At 36.4% G+C, this 25,079-nt stretch overlaps 1 long non-coding RNA gene across 1 annotated transcript in view; it reads right to left on the bottom strand.

Annotated features, from left to right (window-relative positions):
• Nucleotides 1-422: 422 nt before the first annotated feature.
• The window catches only part of LOC106010317 (uncharacterized), a 103,884-nt gene continuing 79,227 nt past the window's right edge, over nucleotides 423-25,079 (bottom strand). Inside the window, exon 6 of the long non-coding RNA XR_001184160.3 lies at nucleotides 423-4,063. This is a non-coding gene — a long non-coding RNA (uncharacterized LOC106010317). The remainder of the gene's footprint in view (nucleotides 4,064-25,079) is intronic.

Here is a 25,079-nt window from a genome sequence, read left to right as displayed (position 1 = left end):
TCTGCACAGCAAGAGAAACCACCAGCAGTGTGAAGAGACAACCCACAATGTGGGAAAAAATCTTCACCTGCTCTTCCTCAAACGAAGGTCTACTATCTCGAATCTATAAAGAACTTAAAAGGATCAGACCTCCCAAATTTAAAGACTCAATCCAAAACTGGGCATCTGAAATGAACAGACATTTCTCAGACAAAGAAGTAGAAATAGCAAATAAATACATGAAAAAATGTTCAACATCACTGGTCCTTCGAGAGATGCAAATGAAAACAATGCTGAGATTCCACCTCACTCCAGAAAGAATGGCTGCTATCATGAAATCAACCAATAACAAATGCTGGCAAGGCTGTGGGGAAAGAGGAACCCTGCTCCACTGCTGGTGGGAGTGTAGACTGGTGCAAGCACTGTGGAAATCAGTATGGAGATACCTCAAAGAACTAGGACTGGAAGTCCCATTTGACCCTGCTATTCCACTGCTGGGGATCTTCCCCAAAGAATTAAAAGAATCATACCACAGTGATATATGTGTGCCCATGTTCATAGCAGCACAGTTTGTAATAGCTAAAACTTGGAAACAGCCCTAATGCCCATCAACTGGAGACTGGATCAAGAAAATGTGGGTTTTGTAATAAAATGGAGTACTACTCAGCCATAAATAATGAGAAATTAGAGACATTTATAGCTAAGTGGATGCACATTGAGGAGATACTCTCAAGTGAAATAGGACACACATGTGTAAATACTGAATAGTTTCTCTGGTGTGACAAACTGAAAGTGTAAATAAGGACTAAATTATAATAGGTAATGTGAAATAGGAAGCAAAGGGGCAAAGGGGAAGAAAGTGGGAGGGCTAGGGGAAAGGATAGAAGGGAATGGGATTAATATGAGAAAATGGAAAAATAGGAACAAAATCTTTGTAAATAGGGAGGAATGGAGGGGTTGAAGGGAGGGCTGGGAAAGGGTGAAAAATAACCAAGAGAGACTATGTAAAGGTGCAAATTTCCAATGATGAATGTCATTATATTGTATACCTAAAATGTACCAATGATTAGAATGAATCATCGATAATCCAAAATAGGAAGAAAAGGTCTAAAAGCGTAGGGGTAGTGGGAGGGGCAGGGGAAAGGAAAGAAGGGAAAGGAAAAGTGATGAGAAATGGAAAAAATGGAAATAAAGTCTTTTTAAATAGGGAAGGGTGGAGGGCGTGAAGGGAGGGCTAGGAATGGGGAAAAAATAAGAACCAAGATGCATTATGTAAAGGTACAATTCCCAATGAGAAATGTAATTGTGTTGTATACCTACAATGTACCAATAAAAGAATTTAATACAAAAAAATGAAAAGAAAAATTGGTGATATAGAGCAAAAGCATTACTGAGAGGGATGTTTATAGCAATATATTAATAAAGAGAAATAACAATGCACATTAAGGACTTAGCAAGAACAAACAAAACACCAATTTAGTAAAAAGAAAGGAATAATAAAGATCAGAGCAAAAATAAATAAAAATGGAAATTAATAAAGTGATATAAAAGATCAATTAAATCAAGAGTTTATTTTTCGAAAGGATAATCAAAATTGACAAATATTTAGCTAGAGTAACCAAGAAATAAAAGAGAAGGTCCAAATACAGCTATCTCTCATTTAAAGACCTACCTGTTTCAGGACTGTGCAGACTTACAACACAGTGCTCTGACTTGCAATGCAGGAACATGAGCTGTGGTGCAGCCTTACAGAGGCTTCTTCAACTGTGCAGTGCTGTAATTGTTGCAGGTTGTATTATATACTACTGTAGTTTTATGTTCTATTGTACAGTACAGTATTGAATGTAAGATTTATGCAAATAAAAGTTGTCATCAAATTGGAGTTGCCTTTGGCCATTTCTTTGTTCTGAATATTGTAATATGCATACTTTATACAATTCCTCATTTTGTGACCAATTTTTTGATGACTTTATCATATGAATAAAAGTCATTAAATGAGGGATGTCTGTATATAAAATCAGATAAAAAGGTAAAATTACATAGAAACTACAATGAAGGATTATATGTTAAAATTGTGGAACACCACTAGAAATATGTAAATTTCTAAACACATAAAAACTTATCAAAATTAAATCAAGAAGAAATAAAAAATTTGAACAGACCAATAATGAGTGAGATTTTCAAAACTTAAATTATTAAATTAAAAATCTCTCATCTAAAGTAATTAAAAATCTCTCATCTAAAATCCAGGACCTTTATTACTAAATTCTAGAAGATATTAAAGAAATAATTCCAATTTTTCTTAAACTATTCCAAAAAATTAAAACTAAAGTACTCTGCTAATCTTTTTTATGAGACCAGCATTACCCTGATATAATAAACCAAAGATACAACAAAAAGGAAATGATAGATCCCCTGATGAACACAGATGCAAACATTCTCAATAAAATACACTCAAATTGAATTAACAGAACATCAAAAAGATTACAAACATTAATCAAATGATATTCATCCCAAGAAGCCAAGGATGATTTAACATATAAACAGAATGAAGAAAAAAATTATCACTGCAATATATGCAGAAAAAGCATTTGATAGTGTTCAACACTGCTTGATGATAAAACTTTACAAAAAATTAAGTACAGAAGCAACATATTTCAAAATATTACAGGCTATGAAAAATTCACAGCCAATAACATACTAAACAGTGAAAAGCTGAAAGTATTTGCTATAAGATTGAGAATACGACTAGAATACCTGATTTCATCATTCTTTACTTAATATGGTACTGAAAATCTTGGGAAGAGAAAGAAAGGGCATCCAGTTGGAAATGAAAGTAAATGATTCATGTTTGCAGATGACATGATTCTATACATGGAAACATCTAGAGACGACTCAATGTGTTTCACTTCTAAGTTTTTTGATAAAGTTACTGTGGTAGATTGACTAATGGTCTACTTGTATCACCCAGCTGAACTGAATCAGCATGGTCTGGGCAAGGAGGATCCACCTGAGGATTTTTGCCAATGACCATGAAAAGAGAACTTGAGGAAGAAGATCGTGGCCTGTTGATTTTCTAGGAGAAGCTTTCTGCAGATGGTTTTCCTGATGCAAACTAGGCTGTTCTCCTTGGAGAAGGAGCTTGGGGCTTTACTGTCGCTGGGAATGGCTGCTGTTTTCCTCAGGCTGGCTCCAATGTGGATCCCTTAGCTTGGTGGCACAAATCCTTCATCTCACCGGTGTAGGTTTTCTGGCTTCCACCACTGGCCTTTGGGCCTTCCAAGTGCAGATCCTCAATATGGAGAAGCATGAGACACTCCTAGGGGCTCTAGGCCACTGGCTGGACTAGTGGAGAGCATTGCCATGGACTCTAAGCATTTAACTGACTTGTATGGAAAACAGGAGAAACACTTCACAATATTGGCATAATGAATGATTTTTTTTAGATAGAACCCCATACTACCAATAATAAAAAAGTAGACAAATGTGACTACATCAAACTAAGACATTTCTGCACTGCAAAAGAAATAATCAGCAGAATTAAAAGACAACCTAGAGAGTCGGAGAAAATATTTGCTAACTATTCATCTATCAAGGAATTAATCTCCAGAACATAGAGCTCAAAATATTGAAAAATCACAAAATGAAGTCCACACAATTAGCATAGATGCTGTGTAAGTGTAGTATAAATTCTGCATTTCTTAAGTTTGAACTCTGGACAGTGACTTCTTTAAAATGAGTACAGTAGGCAATGGAGGAACAAAGAGTACCTTTCCAAAGAAGAAATCCTAAGCCAAATGATCAAGATCAACATTCTACAGTGATAAGTCATGTTCATGTGTACTTTGATGTGACCAGAATACCACTTTACCTCTGTGATATTCCTTCTAAAACCATATAATCACTATTCGTTTATAAGAAAAACATCACATAAATGCTAATAGAGGAAAATTCTACAAAATACCTGATCATTACTCCTCAGAACTCTCAAGATCATTAAAAACAAGGAAAGTCAATCTGTCACAGACCAGAAGAATCCATGAAGATAATATAATTATGGGTAATGTGGTATTCTGATGTGATCCTGGAACAAAAAAAGGGCATTCTGTAAGAACCAAGGAAACAGTGTACAGACTTTAGTTAATAATGTATCATTAGGGCCGGGGATTTAGCTCAGTGGTTCTGCCACCTGCCTCATAAGTGTAAAGTCCCAAGTTTGATCCCTGCACTAAAAAAAAAAAAAGTATCATTTTTCATTATAACTGCTGTAGCATACTAATGTAAGATATCGAAAACTGGCTGTGTCAGTAGAGAAACTCTCTATTATCTTTGCAATTCTGTTCTATAAATGAAGCTGTTTTGAAACAAAAAAATTTGTAAGGAAAATGGGTATGGAAAAAACCATAAAGTGTATTAAGGGTAGAGATTAAAAAATTGTGTCATGAAAAGAAGTTTGTGGAAAATAACAAATTTTGAGTACTTTAAGGCAAAAAAAAATTAGATATATGTAACTCAGCATGAAGTCAGTAGCATATGATTTTTGATAAATAGCTTATAATCACAATGAGACCAGAGAGACAAGATACTAGAGCAACTTTTTCAAATAAAATAATTGCCTTAATTTGGACCAGGGAAATATTTGGAGAAAGGGTTAGAAGAGTAAATAGGCCCTGTGAAATTAGTAATTAGTTGTATAAAGCCATAGCCAAAAACCACAAAAATAAGTAGCTCATATTATGGAATAAAGAGAATATGAACAATTTTACATGACTGTGTTGGTTTGATTACGGAAAGCTGTATTTTATATTCCCATTTAATGTGGAATCCTCCAGAACAATGTATTTGCCATGTAATTACTAATTGATTTTCATAATGTAAATGACAATCAACTTTTTGTTTCCAAATGTTTCCTAGTAAGCTAAGAATGATATTCTCATTTTTTATCTTTATTTTGCATTTTTCTTAGTACATACGTCCACTACATAATGATTACATTCCTCATGGGCAGCTGGTAAATGTACATGACACATCTTAATTCTGTTTTCATCTTCCACACCCTTCCTTCCATCTCTTGGTTCAGTTCTCTCTTGGAAAAGATCTGTTTTGTACACAATTGCTGGGTTTCGTGACTAGTTTAGGCCTGAAAAGTTGCTTAGAGCTTTTGTAATTTTGTGGGTTTCTTTTTGTTTGTTTGTTGTGATGATGGGGAATAGTAAGCAAAACTTTGGAAACTGAAAATGCCACTGGGAGTGAGAGGTCTGTGGTAACCAAAGGGGCTGATAGAGTCAAATTAGATTTTTTTCATCCAACAAGAGCAATCAATAAATTTAGAGGGTCAGTCCTATATGACATATGCACTTCAAAGGGTGGAAAGTGATGAGACTTACAGTATTGAAATTATTCTGTATCTTGTCTGGATGAGAACAGGAAAGTAATTTGGGAATCTGCCAGACATTGCATGGAGAATACAGAAAACAGCTCAAAAGAAAACAGATTTTTACAAAGACAGACAGATAAGTAAGGGGAAAAAGAAGAGAATGAGGGTATATGAATGTATTAACTTGCTGGAACTCATATCACTTTGCATTCCTTCATTGAAAGAAGACAAAGACAGGTGATAGAAGAGATCTTAGGAAAAGTTAGCCAAATATAAACTGTTACATATTGTTGTTAAATACTAGAGTTTAAGTGAAATGAAGCAAAATGAATTGTGAACTCGGTTAAATGAAAGGAAATGAAATGAAGGGTGGCATGCTATCCGGTTGCAGGGTGCCTGTGGAGTTTAGCCAAACCACACACACATGTACTGCTGACATGATTCTCCTCTACCAGAAATTCAGTGAATCTTTGTGGAACTGTGTTCACTGTACAGGGTTTAGTTTTACCTTTCTATATACTTTTACACAACTGGAAATATTTTTGTCATATGCAAAAGTAGTTTTCCTCTCTCAAATGAGGAGCTCTGATCAATTTTCTTAAAAATTAAAGTAAAAATTGTGAGACATAAATCATTTTCCTGAGTTGATATCAAGTATCAATTCTGATGATCTAACTATGCATCTTGAAAGTGTAAGAGAATATTGGAAAGGTCTATGCTTTGGAAACACTGAGTCAAACAGAAACTTATTGATGTCCCCCATGTAGGGGCCAGTCTTTTCAAAGTAGTGAACACAAACAAAAAGATAGGAATTACTGCCTGGCTCATCAGAATTATATAGTTGCAAATATTAGCTTGGCATAAAGAATGATAAAATCAATATATAGGATGTGAAGTAATTTCCTTCCTTTCAGGATTCACACACATACACACACACACACACACTCAAATTTCTAATGACATCAATTCAAACTTCCTGTGAGCATAAGGGAAATGGAAAGGACTTGGCTCAGAATTCCCAGAACTTCAACCTGAGGTTTTAAACTACACTCAATCCAGTGCTTTGCAAATGATTCAATTTCCAAAAAGAAAAAAAAAGTTATTGTCCCTGGTTCCAAACTGAAAGGAGAATTGAATTAGGAAGGAGAAAGATTTTGTTGGAAAAAATAGTATGACTCTGTGGGAACATTTCCAAAGAGCCCGCAAAAGATAGTCCAAAGGTGGCATTCCCATGATCTGTTGGGTTACCTGGAAACACATGTTACTGGTTGCTATGGTAGTGGCTGAAACTAAGTAGGAATGGAGGGATAGGAATGAAGAAATCATCCTCTTTATTCCCATTCATTTCTCTCTTTCCTCTCTCTGCCCAAGTTCAATTTGCTATTTGCCTCCAGGAGCAGAAGTGGACAGAGGAAGTCACTGTGAATTTCCATTTTTGTCCAGCTTACTGTCTCATGTCAGTAGAGGTGAATCTTGGATGGTCCATCAGTGCCTTTACAGAGGTCTTCCTGGCAGAGGGAAGGAAGGAGCTTGTGTTAGAGGATAGTCTCCTGCAGCTTTCAGTCACATACTGTTCCTTCCCCTCACTCATCAGTAATTCAATGGCAAAAATAGAGCAAACTCCTCATCAAAAAGGCAAGAATTTTATGTAAAGCAGGCACCAGTCAGTGCCTTCTTGGCCAAAGGCCATGCTGGCTGTAGGAATGTGTCTGCAACAGGCAAATAAAAGCTGCCCCATGAGTCAGACAGTGGGTGGTCTAAGTCCATGCATACAGCATCCCATCCATGACTGCAAATGTCGCAATTAGTGGATTATAGATATAGTTATATGGACATACTCTTTAGAGATAACAACTTATAAGCCATCAGCAGAGATAGTAGAATGCTAGTCTCTACTAGATTTTGGATTGCATCATAATGTGAAATCATTGAACTGTAAAAATTTACCTCCTTTTTGAAAAGAGCACTCTGAATCACAGGGAATGGAAGAGAATTGCTTGTGTTCCACTTAGCTGTTTATAAGAGTACACAAGAGAATTCGGGTGTTTTGCTGGCTATTCCAGGCTTCATGATTCATCTTTGGTGCACACAGTGCCTGCACTGGATTATACACAAACTGGCATTAAGTCCAGAAAAGCTTTCATGAGATTGTCCCCAGACCATCTATGTCCTAGAGTTACAATCTAGCCAAATGGCTTTTGATAATCAGAAATATAAGCAAAGAGGGAAAATCCCTGAAGATTCAAAGAATCCTATGTGTGTGTGGCCATGCTTGCTACCACTTTTCAAACACCTTCATCCAAAGGCTCCATTTCTTACTGAGGAAGCCCTGGAAGTCTAATCTAGGGAAAAGCTAAGAAAATCTACTATTTCTGAAGAATCTCCACAAAGCTACTGAAGCCTTGCTTCCTGAGTGAACACTTAATGGATCTTGCTGGAGTTCTGAGCCTTATTTTTAAACTACAGATAGGGCAAAGAGCAAACCATTGACACAGGGTTCAGAAATGCAGGTAATAAAATGAGAGAGGAGAAGCAGTAAAGAATTTTGAAAATGAAATACTTAGGGTAAAAGACATATAGAATATGATTTAAATGGGATCTCAGGTAGTGATTGGGTAAAGCTAAAGATACACAGGTGAATGAGATAGCATCACTTAGTGGTGGTAACTACTAGCTCTGAAGTCAGGTAGGCTTGGAGTTGCATCCTTGCTCTATCAGTCATTAAGTGTGTAGTTTTAGGAATGCTCTTTAAGATGTTTTAATCCAATTTCTTCATTCTAAAACAAGATAGTCCAATCTCTGAACTTCCTGAGGCTCTCCAAGGACATTATATATGTACTTGACTTCACACAAGGACTGGTACAAACTAAGTGCTAAATCAAAGGTTGATAAAAAAAATGTTGAAAAACTCAGATACTGCAGGAAGTTGAACAGAAGAAGCATCTTATTTTTTAGAGAGTAATAGAAATCTTAGGCATAAGAAATAGTATAGGAAAATGACAAGAAAGTATAGTGGTCATATTACCTGAAAAAAAAAAAAACAGTACATAGGATTTCACAGCAGGGTTGCCATAGTAAATTCAAGAAAGATCATTGTATGGAAATGTAAATTATATATTGATTCTTGGCCTTTTGGCTAAGACCAAGTGAAAGTGTAAATTATAGTTGGACACGGTGATGCACACCTTAATCCTTGCACTCTGGGAAGTCAAGGCAGGAGGATCAAAATGTCAAGCCCAACCTGGACAACTTAGTGACTTAGCAAGACTGTCTGAAAGTTAAAAACTAAATAAATAAAAGGGCTGGAGATGTAGATCAGCACAAAAGTTCTGGGTTCAATTCCCAGTACTACAAAAAAGTGCAAATTATATTTACAAAAGAGAAAATTCCTTTGCTCAAAACTAGAAGTACTAAATCAACATCGCTCCTTAGGTTTTATTTTTAAACTACAGTCAACTGTGAAAAATTGGGCATAAAATTTATACCCTTGTAGATGAAAATACTTATTATGCTTTCAATTTAGAAATTTGTCCTGAAACTCAGCCACCAGGTCCTTATGCATATGGTAAAAAAAATGAATGATGTTGTGAACAGACTTGTTGCTCCCATCTCCCAAGCTAATCAGAATGTGATATTTGACCATTGGTTTACCAGTTTCCAATTGATGTTACATTTGCTAGCAGAGCCCAAGCTGACCAGCATAGGAACTGTACACAGAAACAAAGCAGAAATTCTAAATGAAATGTTGCAATTTCAGAACAGAATTGTATAGTATAAATTTTAGATTTCAGAAAGAGATAACATTGGCTGCATATATGGCCAAGATAAACAGTTGTTCTGGTGATGTCAACACTGCACCAAGATGGAAATATTGATAGGGAAACCTTGACAAAATGGAAGCCTGAGATTGAAACTTTCTACAACACAACCAAAGGCAGAATAGATGTTGTTGATGAGTTATGCAGCAACTATGTTGTTACTTAAAACACGAAATATTAGCCAATGGTTGTGTTTTACTCAGTCCTAAACATATGTATCATAAATAGTTTGATAGTTTGCAAAGAAAATAACAAGTGCAAAATACCACAGAGAAATTTTCTTAGACGATTGGGACTGGAACTCATAAGAGATCATCTACAGCAGAGGAAAAACAAAATGTTTCTGCCCAGAGAACAATGCAAAAAATTATGTAGCACACTGGTGAGCTGACAGGTGAACAAAACAAGCAGATGCAGCATCCCAAAGACCTAGTATGTCAACAGGAAAACCAAAAAGATGTCAACTGTGCCCTACAAGAAAGGACAGGAAAACAAAAGATACATGCTATCAGTGTGAGTGATACTTGTGTACAGAACATGGAATTTTCATTTGTGAAGACTTCCTTGGATGTGACAGTTGAAGCAGAATTTATTTCTGTGGTAGACTTCTATTTGTGTTTACATTGTAGTTCACACAGATTTTTATTTCTGGTATTATCTTTTAGGTTTCATAAGTAAACAGCTGATGTGAAAAAAAGTTGAGGTCTATTCTAAGCACTCATAACTTATTTAATATTTTATTGATATCTTATTTTCCTGCTAAGTGCATGTTGTACAATCTAGTAGGAATCTCCTGACAAAACAAGAGAAGACAAGTGACAAGAATGGCCTGCCACATAGGAAAGAAAAGATAAGCTTTAGTTGTGATAATTGAAGGAAAGATGTTCATTATAGTTCATGTAGGAATTTATTTCTGTTGGTTTTTTTTAGACTTTGTACACCAAAGAACAGTCAATGTTGAAAATTGTGTCTTTTTCAGGGGTTTTATGGTACCAGGGATTGAACTTAGGACCTTGCACTTGTGAGGCAGGCTCAGTGCCATGGAGCTAAATCCCCAGCCCAATGTTGAAAATTTTGATGTTTTCATAAACACTCAAATATTAAAAATTCAATAATGTATTTTTGTGATTATTTCTTAAGTACTCATTGCTTAATGTAATAAAACTCAAAATTAAAATTGATATTTCATCAATAGAAATATTCTAAAGAATAAATGTGGGCATGACACACCCATGTTTACATTCCTTTATGACAAAATTAGTGTTACGTTCTTTTGTTCATGTACTATTTCTACTTAGTTGTTTATCTCTGGCCTCCTTTAGCTCATTAACTATCTTTATGATGTTTATTTCAAATTATCCATTAGGCAGCTCACAGATCTGAATTGTTTAATATTGGTTTTAGGAGATGTATGTTGTTTCATTTGGGACTTATTTGCCTTTTCTTTGTGTGCCTTGTGAAATATACATGTATTTTGCTGGAATTTAGACATTTGAAAATAAAACACTATCTTGGCCAGACTTTGAGTATCAGCAAGTGAAGACCTTCAGCAATCATGCCACCTGGATAGTCTAAAATCTCTAAAATCTTTTCTCATTTCTTTCTATTTCTGGTATCTCCCTAAGGAACTACAATTCTAAGATGCTATTTGTCTCAGCTTTCAGCAACTTCCACCTCTATGCAAGGTAGAAGTGTGGACTCACGGTTGTTTCTTTTGTTTCTCTCCCAAGGATGCCCAGTATGGGGTACATGGTTTACGATGACCTGATTACTGTAGACTTTTTACTGGTCTTTAGAATTATCAAAGTGGCATTCTAGTTTATGTACAATTAGAGTGTGTGTGTATTTGGGTGGAGGGAGTTCCTAGTCAGCCACCTAACTAATGCCATTCAGTCAGTTCATTTTTGCCAATTGGCAAGGCAGTCTAATGGGGAGAGTATGATACTTTCAATACTGGTATGTACTATATAAAAAATATATAAGCCATTCCCCAAAATATAAACAGGAAGCTTTACCCTTACCTTACACCATCTATAAAGTTAACTCAAAATCAATCATAAACCTAAATATGAGCTAAGAAACCTAAAAATGCAAATAACTTTTTATATAAATTCTTCATGATAGCATTCATGTGGAAAAATAAAGGTCTGAGAAAGATCAAAGCTATTTTGGAAAAAAAATTGAAGATTTACCTTACCGTACTTTGTGATTTAATATAAAGCTACTATCACAGTGTATTCTGGTTTAAGTATAGAGAAGCAGACTAAAGAAACCTACAAGAAAAGCAAGTAATAGAAACATACTGAGTCAAATGCTTTTTGATAAACTTTCTATTGTAATTCATTGTTGAGGGCCAGGAATTTAGCTCAGTGGTTCCACCGCCTGCCTCACAAGCACAAGGTCCTAAATTCAATCGCTGGTACCCCCCCCACCCCGCAAAAAAAAATAAAATAAAAGTAATTCAGTGTTGAAAAGAGAACTTTCATCAATTTTATTGTTCCAGAAGGGCATCTTTGAAGAAAAACCCTTGACCTATATTTCACACTATATAGAAACTCAAGATTGATTATAGCCCTAAATATGAGCTAAAAATACAAAGCTCCTTGCTACCTAGCAAATATCTTTGCTATTATCACAGTGGATAGATTACTTGGAACACAAATATCACTAACAATACATGAAAACCTTGATAGAATAGGTTTCATCAGAATGAGAAACATTTTTCCAAGAAAAGCTGTTAATATTAAAAGCAAGCCAAAGACAGGGAGAAAACTTTTGTAATACATATATATTACAAAGAATTATACAAGTAACTTCTGCAAATAGGTAACAAAAGGTAAGACACTCATTATAAATGGGGAAATACTTGAGTACTATTAAAAAAATAGATTTACAATGAATGAGTATAAAAACATACATTGTTAGTCACTATGGAAATGCAAATTAAAACCATAGTCAGTTAACAATGCATAACCATTAGAATTTCTACACTTAAATCTACTACAAACTCAACAAGTGCTCTCAGGACAGCAAGAGTAAGAATTTAAAAAGGCACAACTACTAGAGGAATTATTGAAATTTGTTTTTATAGGGTTAAAATGCATCTACCTTATAAACCAGCTTCATGTGATTTACCCCCCAAAATAAAAACATGTGTCTACCCCAAAACTTCTACTAAAATGCTTATTGCATTTTTACTTATAATAGCAAAAAACTGGAGACAGTCCAATGTCCATCAACAGGAAAGTGGATTAATTACGGTATATTCACACAGTGGACTATTCAGCAGCAAAAAGCACCACTCTAGTAATATGTGCATCGACACAGCTAAGCCTCTAAAACAGCATGCTGAGCAAAAGCCAGACATGGTACTGCTGTATGCACAATGCTATTTCATTTTTGTGAACAGTATCGACATGTGTCGAAATCTAAATAGTGTTTGCCTTGGGTTGGAGAGGTAGGAAAAATAGACTAGAAAGGAATATGAGGGAACTTTCTACTTGATAGTGATGCTGTATGGTTGGTTACCTGGATACATGCACTTGTAAAAATTTAAAAACTGTTACTTTGCTGGGCATATGAGGCATTCTGGTAAGCCCAGCACTCTGGGAGACTGAGGCAGGAAGGTTGCAAGTTCAAGCCCAGCCTGGGGAAACTAGTGACTTACTGAGACTTTATCTCACATTTTAAAAAAAGGCTGGGGGTGTAAGTCAGTGTGAGTTTAATTTCTAGTACTACAAACAAACTCCACATCTTTAGGAATCTGTAAGTTTATTTTGATAGATTCCTGAGAGTAAAATGAAGATATCTTTAGTTAAAGAAAACCCAGACAATTTATTCCTAGTAAATGAGCATTAATGGAAATACAAAAGGTTATTTTTCAGGCAGAAATAACAAGTGTTCATGGAGATACAATTAGAACTCTCATAAGATATGGGGAGTATTGTAAATTAGTAATGCATTTAAAAACTGACCTATTTTTTTAAATGGCCCAGAAATCCCATCCCTCTTCACCTAGGACTATATTTTTGTAACTGGGATTTTGTAATAAAGTACATTTCATAGAAAAGGGGAAATTTAAGAGCAAGCATGAAAGAAGTAAAATCAAGACTTAGTTGGTGAGCCTAAGATACACTAACATGTGAGGGCATCTGGATTCCTGAGTCAGGCTGAAAACTAGAGGGTGAAAACAGGGTAATATAAAGAGAAAACTACAAAGTAACACCAGTAACGTGTAAGGTGCTAATCCTTATTGCCCTGGCAGCTCTGTAGCACTTACACAATCCCTGCCCTTGACTTTCCCAATAGCATAAAGCCTATAAATTGAAGGCTACAGAAATTCTTTCTGATAATTTCATTATTTCATTTTAATTGAAACATATTTATTCTTGGATTTTATTAATGTATTCTCGAATTTTCTTTAAAAAACTACTCTGCAAGTAATACCTTTCTACACGTAGTTTTTCTACCCAAAAACTGGCCTTTAGTTTAAAAACATCCAATCAGCAAAGCTCCTAGGCATTCCTGATCAAGAAGCCTGCGTGGAGGCTATGATGGAGAAAGAGATCAAGCAAAAAGAACTTCCAAGCCCTGAGATGAATGAGAAAACAGCACACTTCTTAAGGTATTAAAAGTACTTGGGGCTGTCTAGACTTTCAGCAGCAAAGGGAAACAAGGTAAGAGAAGAAGGTAGGTCAACTCCAGATTGTGATGGAGTCTGCAGAATTGCTTGGATTTTCAACTTCATTCTAAAGTAATTTTGAGGAGTTTTACCATTTCACTCACAGGTATGAAGGTTGAAGATTCTAATCACTTTTATTACCTAAGATTTTCTGAAAGAAAAAGGCACTCCAGAAATTTGAGGATTGTCTCTCTATAAACACACTCACACGAGGAATGTAAAACTATATTTTGGAAAAAGAGTATGGATTTTTTTGTATTCAATCTGTGCTTGACATAGAACAGTGAGAAAGGATCCAGTTTCCTCCCCTTGTTCTCATTCTCACACCATAAGCACCGACCTACTTAATACTAAGACCTCTCTTCACAGGCTTCATTATCTACTTCCTCTGCAGGTTTGTGTTGGCATGTTTTTAAAATTATCTAGGGATGCATTAGTGAAAAGAAGAATTAAATAGATCTGAAAAGGGGAAAGAAAACACTTCATGTATTTCCTCTCCTCTCATTCATTCCTTTCAAGCTATTACACTGACATTTATTGTTCTGTTCTTCCTCTTCTAATTTGCGTTTGGCCTGTTATTTTTGTTATCTAGATATATGGATCATCACTTCGAACTGTCTCAGAGCTTTTCTCTTTCTTTCTTTGTTTTGTTTTGTTTTGCAGTACTGAGGATGGGATCCTGGGCCTCATGTACTCTAGGCATGTGATTTACCACTGAATTCTCTCAATAGCTCTCTCCTGGTATAGCTTTTAGTATTTTACCATTTTATATTTCTATTGTTTTATTTTTTAAAAATTTTATTTTATTGGTACATTTTAGCTATAAAATATAATGGCATTCATCTTTGGAAATTTGCACCTTTGCGCAATCTCTCTTGCGTCTTTTTTCCCCCTTGCCCTGCCCTCCCTTCAAACCCTCCATCCCTCCCTATTTACAAAGACTTTGATTCCAATTTTTCTTTTTCTCATATTAATTCCACTCCCTTTTTTCCTTTCCCTTACCCCTCCCACTTCCCCTTCCCCTTTGCCCCTTTTCTTCCTATTTCACATTATCTACAATACCTTGTAGTTATTTACACTTTCAATTTCTCACACTAGAGAAACTATTCGATATTTATATATGTGTGTCCTATTTTTTTCACTTAAGAGTATCATCTAAATGTGCATCCATTTAGCTATAAATGTCTCTAATTTCTAATTTTTTATGGCTGAGTAGTACTCCATTTTATTACAAAAACATTTTCTTTATCCAGTCTACAGTTTGTGGGCAGTTGGGCTGCTTCCAAGTTTCAGCGATTACAAACTGTGCTGCTATGAACATGGGTGCACATATATCACTGTGGTATGATTCTTTTAATTCTTTGGGGAAGATTCCCAGCAGTGGAATAGTGGGGTCAAATGGGACTTCCAGTCCTAGTTCTTTGAGGTATCTCCATACTGATTACTACAGTGCTTGCACCAGTCTACACTCCCACCAGCACTGGAGCAGGGTTCCGCTTTCCCCACAGCCCCGCCAGCATTTATTACTGGTGGATTTCATGATAGCAGCCATTCTTTCTGGAGTGAGGTTGAATCACAGCATTGTTTTCATTGCATCTCTTGAATGACAGGTGATGTTGAACATTTCTTCATGTATTTATTTGCTATTTCTACTTCTTTGTCTGAGAAATGTCTGTTCATTTCAGATGTCCATTTTCAGATTGGGTCTTTAAATTTGGGAGGTCTGATCCTTTTAAGTTCTTTATAGATTTGAGATAGTAGGCTTTTGTCTGAGGAAGAGCAGGTGAAGATTTCTTCCCACATTGTGGGTTGTCTCTTCATACTGCTAGTGGTTTCTCTTGCTATGCAGAAGCCTTTTAATAAGAAGAGATCCCACGTGTTGATTGTTTGTGCTAGTTCATGGGCAACTGAGGTTTTGTTCACAAAACCTTTTCCTACACTGATGTCTTCAAGGGTTCTACCTAACCTCTGTTCCAGCTGGTTCAGAGTTTCTATTTTAATATTTAGATCTTTAATCCATTTTGATTTTAGTTTAGTGCATGGCGAGAGATATAGGGCTACTTTTAATCTTTGGCAAGTTGAAGCCTAATTTTTCCAGCACCATTTATTAAAGAGGCTATATTTCCTCCAGTAAGGGCATTTGGCTCCTTTATCAAAGATGAGATGGCTGAGTGTGTCTGGAGTTGTTTCTGCATCTTCTAATCTGTTCCACTGGTCCTCAGGTCGGTTTCTTTGCCAGTACCATGCTGTTTTTATCACAGTAGCTTTGTAGTGGAGTTGCAGGTTGGGGATTGTGATAACCCCTGCTATTTCTCTGTTACCTAGAATTGCTTTTGCTATTCTGGGTCTCTTCTTGCTCCAAATGAATTTTTTGATTGTTTTCTCAAGGTCCATGAAGAATGCTACTGGGATCTCAATTGGAATTGCATTAAATCTATATAGCAGTTTTGGAAGTATGGCCATTTTCACTATATTAATCTTTCCTACCCAGGATCAGGGGATGTCTGTCCATTTTCTTAAAAAAGAGAGATCCTCAATCTCTCTTTTCAGAGTGCCATAGTTTTCAGAGAAGAGTTCTTTGATTTCTTTCATTAGGATGATTCCTAGGTATTTCAGTTTTTTGGATGCTATTGTGAAAGGAATTATTTGACCTATTTCTCTCTCAGTGAGTCTATCATTGGTGTAGAGGAATGCTATTGATTTTTGTGTGTTGACCTTGTAAACAGCTACTTGACTGAATTTGGTTATTAAGTCTAGAAGACTTTTGGTGGAGTTCTTGGGGTCTTCTCTATAGAGTATCATGTCATCTGCAAATAATGACAATTTGACTTCTTCCTTTCCTATCTTTATTCCTTTTATTTCTTTCTCTTGTCTAATTGCTGTGGCTAATGTTTCCAGAACTATATTGAACAAGAGTGGTGATAGTGGACATCCTTGTCTTGTTTCTGATTTTCGTGTGAAGGATTTCAGTTTTTGACCATTTAGTATGATATTGGCTGTTGGTTTTTCATAGATGGCTTCAATCAGTTTGAGGTAGAGACCATCTATTCCAATTTTTTGTAGGGTTTTTACCATAAATGCATGTTGGATTTTGACAAATGCTTTTTGTGCATCTATGGAGATAATCATATGGTTTTTGTCCTTGGCTCTATTGATATAGTGTATTACATTGATTGATTTGTGTATATTGAACCATCCCTGCATCCCTGGGATGAATCCCACTTGATCAGGGTGTATGATCTTCTGCATTCTATTTGCCAGTATCTTAGAAAGGATTTTTGCATCTATGTTCATTAGTGAGATTGGCCTCTAGTTCTCCTTTTCGGTTAGGTCTTTCTCTGCTTTGAGGATCAAGGCGATGCTTGCTTCCAGGAATGAATTTGGGAGTAGTGCTTCCCTTTCAATTTCATTGAAGAGTTTATATAGTAGTGGCAGCAGTACCTCTCTAAAAGTCTTGTAGAATTCAGCAGTGAAGCCATCAAGGCCTGGCCTTTTCTTAGTTGATAAGTTTTTAATTACATTTTCAAATTCATTGGTTGATATTGGGTTGTTCAGAATTTTTAGGTCTTCTTTGTTCAACTTTGGTAATTCATATGTATCTAGGAATCTGTCCATTTCTTCTGTGTTGTCCATCTTATTGGCATATAGGTACTGGAAGTAGGTTTTGATGATCCTCTGGATTTCTGCTGGGTCTGTTGTAATTTCACCCTTTTCATTCCTAATTGCATGGATTTGGGCCTTTTCTTTCCTTTTTTTGACAAAGTTGGCTAAGGGTTTGTCAATTTTGTTGATTCTTTCAAAGAACCAACTCTTGGCTTCATTGATTTTTTGTATCATTCTCTTAGTCTCCATTGCATTGATTTCTGCTCTGATCTTTATAATTTCCTCCCTTGTATGAGCTCTGGGGTTGTCCTGCTCTTCTTTTTCTAGAAGCTTGAGGTTCATCATCAGGTTGTTTAATTGGGCTCGTTCTGTTTTCCTAATATGTGTATTCACTGCTATGAATTTCCCTCATAAGACAGCTTTCATTGTGTCCCATAGATTCCGATATGTTGTATTGTCTTTGTCATTTAATTGAAGGAACTGTCTGATTTCTTTCATTTCTTCTGTGACCCATTGGTTATTCAGAAGTGTGTTGTTCAATTTCCACATGCTTATGAAATTTTTTGAGTTTCTTTTGCTATGGATCTCCAGTATCATCGCACTATGGTCTGATAATATACAGGGGATAACTTCAATTCCTTTGCACTTACTTAAACATGTTCTGTGTGTGAATAAGTGGTCTATTTTTGAGAATGACCCATGTGCAGCTGAGAAGAATGTGTATTCTGATTTTGTGGGGTGAAAGACTCTGTAAACATCTGTTAAATTCATTTGTTCAAGAGTTCGGTTGAGTTCTAGTATTTCATGACTTATTTTTTGTCTAGTTGATCTATCTATTTGTGACAGTGGGGTGTTGTAGTCCCCCACTACAATTGTATTAGTACATATATGACTTTTCATGTCTGTTAATATTTGTTTTATATAGTTGGGTGCACTAGTGTTTGGTGCATAGATATTTTTGATTGTCATCTCTTCCTCTTGGATTGTTCCCTGTACAAGGATGCAGTGTCCTTCTTCATCTCTCTTAATCAGTATTGGTTTCAAATCCACTCCCTCTGCAAAGAGGATAGCTACTCCTGCTTTTTTTCGGGTTCCTGTCGCATGGAGTATTGTTTTACACCCTTTAACTTTCAGTCTCTTTCTTTTGATTGGTGAATTGAGACCATTAACATTGATGGTTATAACTGAAACGTATTGCCTTGTCATTGCCATGACTTTTTCTTTTTGTTGGGTTCTCCTCCTTTACATTTAATTTCTTGTCATGCCAGATGGGTTTATTCTGCTTTGCTTCCTGGGGTTGTGATCCTCAATGTCTGTTCCTAGGCTATTGTGTAAAATTCTTTGGAGTGCTGGTTTGGTATTCACAAAGTTCCTAAGGTGCTCTTTGTCATGAAAGTATCTTATTTCTCCATCAATTTTGAAAGATACTTTGCAGGGTACATCAGTCTGGGTTTGAGGCTGTTTTCTTTTAGCACTTGGAATGTGTCACTCCAAGCTCTTCTTGCCTTGATGGTTTGTGTTGAGAAGTCTGCTGTGATTCTGATGGGCTTTCCTTTGTATGTGATTTGTTTCTTTTCTCTAACTGGTTGTAGAACTTTGTTCTTCTGTTGAGTTTCTGAAATCTTAACAATTATATGCCTATGTGTAAATTTTTTTTGATCAAGGCTATTTGGAGTCCTGTATGTCTCACTTATCTGTAGGTCAAGCTCTTTCCCCCTGTTTGGGAAGTTTTCTGCCATTATTTCTGTGAAGAGGTTTTTTTTATGTCATCTAAACTCTCTCCTGTTTCTTCATTGAGTCCAATCAGTCTTGTGTTATTCTTCTTTGCATCATCTAGCAGCTGTTGGGTTGAGTTCTGACGTTCCTTTATAATTTTGAAGCAATTTTTCTTTTCCTGGTCACTAATTGCAATCTTATCTTCTGTATCTGAAATTCTGTCCTCACATTGGCTCATTCTGCTGTGTAGACTTTCAATGGAGTTTTTCATGTCCTGGAAATCTGTTTGCATCTGTTTTATGGATTCCATTTTTTTCCTATGTTGGGATTCCATCATGTTCTTGAGCTCCTCTCTAGATTTATTAATCATGTCTTGCACTAGGCCCACAATTTCTCCTGTTATCTGAGAAATTATTTCTGATTTCATTTTTTCCAGATCCCCTTTTGTTGCCAGTTCAGTGGGTCCAGGTGGTTGAGTATCAGAGTGTTCCATCTCACTTCCCTTTTGGGTTGCTATATAAGCAGCCCATCTGCCCACAAACTGGAGATAGAAAATGTGGTTTTTCTATAAAATGGAGTACTACTCAGCCATAAACAATGAGAAATTAGAGACATTTATAATTGAATGAATGCACATTGAGGCGATATTTTTATGTGAAATAAATAGGACACACACGTGTAAATACCGAATAATTTCTCTAGTGTGAGAAACTAAAAGTGTACATAAAGACTAAAAGGTATAATAGATAATGTGAAATAGGAAAAAAAGGGTCAAAGGGGAAGTGGGATGGGTAGGAGAATGGAAAGAAGTGAATGGAATTAATTTGAGAAAAAGAAATTGGATACAAAGATTTTGTAGATAGGGAGGGGTGGAGGATTTGAAGGGAGGGCAGGGGAATGGGGAAAAAATAAAAACCAAATTGGATTATGTAAAGGTGCAAATTTCCAATGATGAATGTCATTATATTGTATACCTTAAATGTACCAATATAAATAATAAAAAAAATAAAAAGGAAAATCTGTCAAGAAGCCAAAGGACAGAGGAAATGAAAAAACTGAGTATCGAATAGTATCAAATGCTACAGAGAGTTCCAAAAAGGTAAGCATAGAAGATATCCTTTGTATTTCATAATAGTTAATTATTGATTCAGTGAGAATATTTAATCAGAGATGGTGTTACAAACCAGATTTACAGTAGTTTGAGAAGTTAATATAATGTGATGAGATTGAGAAAGCTGACAAACTGCTTTTTAATGAGCTCATTCACTGTGAAAAAAAACAAAACAAAAAAAAACAAACGACAATCAAAGGTCCACACACCGGTAAGACAGTATTTTAAGTGGTAGCAATTTGTGCATGCCTAAATCTTGATGGGGAAGAACTTCAAGATAAGGAGAGTGGAATGATGTAGTTAGGGAAAGTTGGGATAGCAGATGGAGTGAGGACTCCGAAAGGTAGGTAGGAATAGGAAAAAAAATAGGAAAACAGATTCATTAAAGACTGAAGAGAATTTCCTTATTGCATTGGTCTTTGGAAAGCAAAGACTAAGGACAAGATAAATACAGGAAAGTAGGCATGTGGGGTCTGGATTGGGCACTGGGAGCAGTTTGAATATCTTCCCAGTGGTATCCATTTCTGTTGTGAATTATTTAAAGGAAGTGAAGGAGCCTGGGATGGTGCTACAAGCCTGTAATCACAGCACTCTGAGAGGCTGAGGCAAGAGGACTGCACGTTCTATCCCAGCTTGGCCAATTTAGTAACTTAGAGTCTGTGTCAGAATTTTTTTAAAAAGTAGGGATATAAGCTCAGTGTAAAGGTCCTGGCTGCAATCCCCAGGATGGATTAAATAAGTGAAAGGAAGGAAAGGGAGAAAGTCAATGAAAACAGTTAAGAGACTAGAGCAGAGAAGGAAAATGAAGACAAGAATCCAACTAGTAAGAGTGACACCCAAATAATTTCAGATTCCCAGCTTTGCCTTCATAATATAATCACACAGACAAACTTTTTAAAATGTTCACTCCTAGTTTGTAAGCCTAAAAGATGTTGATTTAATTATTCTGGAAAGAAATACTTTGGGTAATTTTTTTTCTTTGTAGTTCTGGGGATAGAACCTAAGGCCTTGTGCATGCCAGGCAGGTGCTCTACCGCTGAGCTAGACCTCCAGCCCCATCCTGGTAATTCTACTGTACGGTAAGTGTTCAGTTCCAAAAATATAGCTATGACCCCATTGACTGTATGAACTGCCAATGTTAGGGTTTAGATCTAACATGCCCCCCACGAGCCTTGTGTGTTCAGAGGTGGGACATCTGGAAGGTGATTAAGTCCCAGGGGCACTATACTCAGTGGATTAATCTGCTGATGACTTCACTGCTGAATGTGCTTTAGAAAGTGGGGTCTGGTTGGAAGAGGTGGGTAACTAGTGGTGTAACCTGGAGGAGTGTGTTCTTGTCCCTAGTTCCTCCTTTCTCTCTCTCTGCTTTCTAGTAGCCATGGGTTGAATACATTTTCTCCACCATGCCTCTCTGCCATACTGTTTCTGCCTTGTCCTCTGAAATTGTAAGCCAAAATAAACCTCTGCTTTTTTAAAGTTGTAAGTGTTGGGTATTTTGTCCCAGTGAGGGGAAAGTTACTAATCCAGTCACAAACAGGATTTTGTCATCTAGGTAAAGAAGGCAGACAAGGCAGATGGTTGCCTTGATCCAGAGTTGGAGTTCAGCTGTGCAGGTTTTCAGGAAACACAAGGGAAATACATTGAAGGCATGGGCCATAGAGTCGAGGCTGAGATCAGAAAATGGAGGCACAAGGAAGCAAAAGACAGACAAATGGAGTAGCCATGGAGAGATAAGCAGGAGTAGAGATAACAAGGATCTGGACACAATGGAGACTGCAGCATTCCCTTTCAACTTTTCTGATGATCTAAATCTACTTCCTTAGTAATATACTCTTGAAAATAATTTTTTAAAACATCACTGGACACCTGTAAAAGAAATAGATAATAAGTCACCAAGTCAGTGCTCACAATATGGGAAGCCAGAAAGCCTAGATGGCAACTAAAGCCTTTATGTCTAACAATCTAAAATCACTTCAGACTGAGGAGGAAAATTTTTCATTACCAATGAAAAACAGCATATTCAGGCATAGTGGCACACCATTGTAATCCTAGCACTCTGGGAGGCTGAGGCAGGAAAATCACAAGTTAGAACCCAAGCTGTGGGAACACAGTGACTTAATAATATTATAGACAGATTAGTTAGGCAGAAATATTATAGGCAGGTCCGTGAGAGAGTCAGGAGAAAGGTAAAACGTACCACAGCTGCAGGCAGAGACTTATAGGTTGAAATCTCCGCCTCAAGATAAAGACAAGATACTCCATACTTCCTCAAAGAACAAACACTTGGCCTAATGAAGTCTAGATAGATATCAACCACCCCAGTGGGTGACCAGAGACTTCTGGACCCACTACTTCCTAGAAGAATCTTTGTTATTTCCATCCATGCTTGTGATGTGACTTGTTCCCAATTGGATCACTATTACCTAAGTGACTGTACTTGTAACCTTATTGGATGATCATGCTGTGGCCCACGTTGTATCCATGTCGGTTTCACTTTATAAAATTCCCCTACAGAGTGGGGTCCCCAGCTGCCCACTCAGGATCACTCCTGAACCTCAAGAACTTTCCTCTCAATAAATGTCTTCCTACTTTTAACCTCCATTGTTCCTAAAATTCATTCTTCAATTTTTCGAGAACAAGAGCTCGGCATATCATACAGCTAACAGGTTGGGAGCTATAATATTTCATATTTCATATCTGGTATTATTTCTTGTATCATTATGACCTTGTTTCAAAATAAACAGAGGGCCTGCAATACAGCTCAGTGTGAAGGCCCTGGGCTAAATCCTCAGTACTGTAAAAAAAAGTTTCTTATTCTTCATGTATCACTCTAAGTTTATCTAAATTTATTAGAAAGAAAGCTCAGTAACTAGGAATATTCAGCAACTAAGTGATTAGAAACTTCAGTTTTAGTAGTTTTGAGGTATAGTATGATTTTGAGAACCTGCGCTCTGGAAATACAGATGTGAATCATGCTTTCATCTAAAAAAAAGAATTTAGAGACCCTGGCTATACATTAACAGAATGATCTTAAGTCATCTGCGTACAATAAACAGAGACCTTGGGATGAGATGAATGATGAATAGGGCAGAAAGAGATCTCAAGGCAAAATCCATTGGCTCTCTATTTCTGTAAGAGTCTAGAAAAATGTGAGGGATTATTAACAGATGATGTGACAGTAAGATGAGGAAAAGCAATAGCAGCTTTCAGACCCTGAAGCAACACAAAACGAAGTGGTGATAACAGCCTGAGAGAAGAGGATGTGAGGAAGGTCTAAGAGTTCTCACATTATTTCATAAGGAGTCTGAGAAACAAGACTATTATTCATTGGCATTTTTCTATTATTCTTACTCATTAAAACTGGTTTGTTTTGTCTTCCTTGGAGATTGTTTGAATTACAGATTCTGAAGTCCTTTGTACTTTGTTCTTTGATAACAGCTGGATAGAAAGCACACACCACATAGAACCGTGAATCTCAGATTTGGGACTTGTGATAGTTCTGGGGATAACAGACTTCTGCCTAAAAAGACAACTGTTCAAATTTACCAGGAGGAAAAATTTGCCATAGTTAAATCATTAGTGTTTACTAAGAGGCATCAATCAACTATGAGCTTCTTATATTAAAGGAATTTTTAAAAATCCTGTTTACCATCCTCATCAGGCTGGCAACATCAGAAGGAAACATCTCCCAGGATCAATCTCCCTTGACACTTTTACCAATATGGTTTCTGGAAATGCACTGTTTCTGTACAGTCATTCCCAGAAGATGGTGGGTTTTGTGTAGGCTACAGGTGCACAGGTGTCATGTTAGGAAAAATATAGCGGAGATTTGCTTTCAACTGTCTTTCCATCCTGGGTTTCCGTTCAAGATGTTTTTTCCTCCTCCATACAAATGAATGACTATAAATGTAGGCATTCATGATTTAGAATTCTCTTTGACTTTAACACTTTTATAAAGGTGATAGTTTAAAAATTATTGTGCTGTGTATTTCTTTCTTTCTTCTCACCAGGCCATTTCTCTGTCTTGATAAATTTATGATACCACTCTATTCCAACTGGCTGGCTTGTGTTGCATTCATGTTGTCCAGATTGCTCTTCCTCATAAATGGAATACATACAAGCTAAAATATAGCTCAAGGGATTTCAGTTGGACCTCATATATTTGAAGGAAATTTTTGAGAACAGAATTCAAAGCTTATCATATTCTCTGGGGTCTGATGTGACAGAAAATTAGAACCAAGAAGAGTATAAGGCTTCTCACTTCTAATGCAGGACAACCTGAGGAGCTGGCTTGTTCAGTTCTTCCCTTTGGGAAAAAGACAGATGTTGGGATCCAGGCAAATATACTTCACTCCACCTTCGACCCAGGAAGTGAAGGAATGACAAAGTCATGCATAATAATTAAAAACCAGGAGGTATTATTACTAGCTCTTCTTAGTAAAATGGGAAGAACTCTCCCAAATTTTATTTTCTCCAAACATGCTGAGAAAAAGTATATTGGATGAAGCAAATATTAACACACCAACAAGCAAACAGAAAAGATTTCAGTATGCTTAATTCTCATATAGCCACTAGAAATATTTTTCTAGCCTAATTACTTACTAACTCAAAGTAATCAATCTAGTAATTGGCAAGTTTTCTGGTTTAACCAGAGAAAAATGGCTTTAATAGGAAACCTAACAAGCATAGTCAAAGTTTGCTGCATTATGAATATCTCTATCATTAGTTTTATGTTCATAGGATTTAGCTAAGTTGTCAAATCATGTGGAAATCAGGACCTGAACTATGCAACTG

Source organism: Heterocephalus glaber, unplaced genomic scaffold, assembly GCF_053883595.1.
Source record: "Heterocephalus glaber isolate CG9 unplaced genomic scaffold, H.glaber_assembly_v1.0 deba00001461, whole genome shotgun sequence".
Lineage (NCBI taxonomy): Eukaryota > Metazoa > Chordata > Mammalia > Rodentia > Bathyergidae > Heterocephalus > Heterocephalus glaber.
The sequence above is the reverse complement of the archived record's forward strand: the minus strand, read 5'-3'. Positions and strand labels throughout refer to the sequence as shown.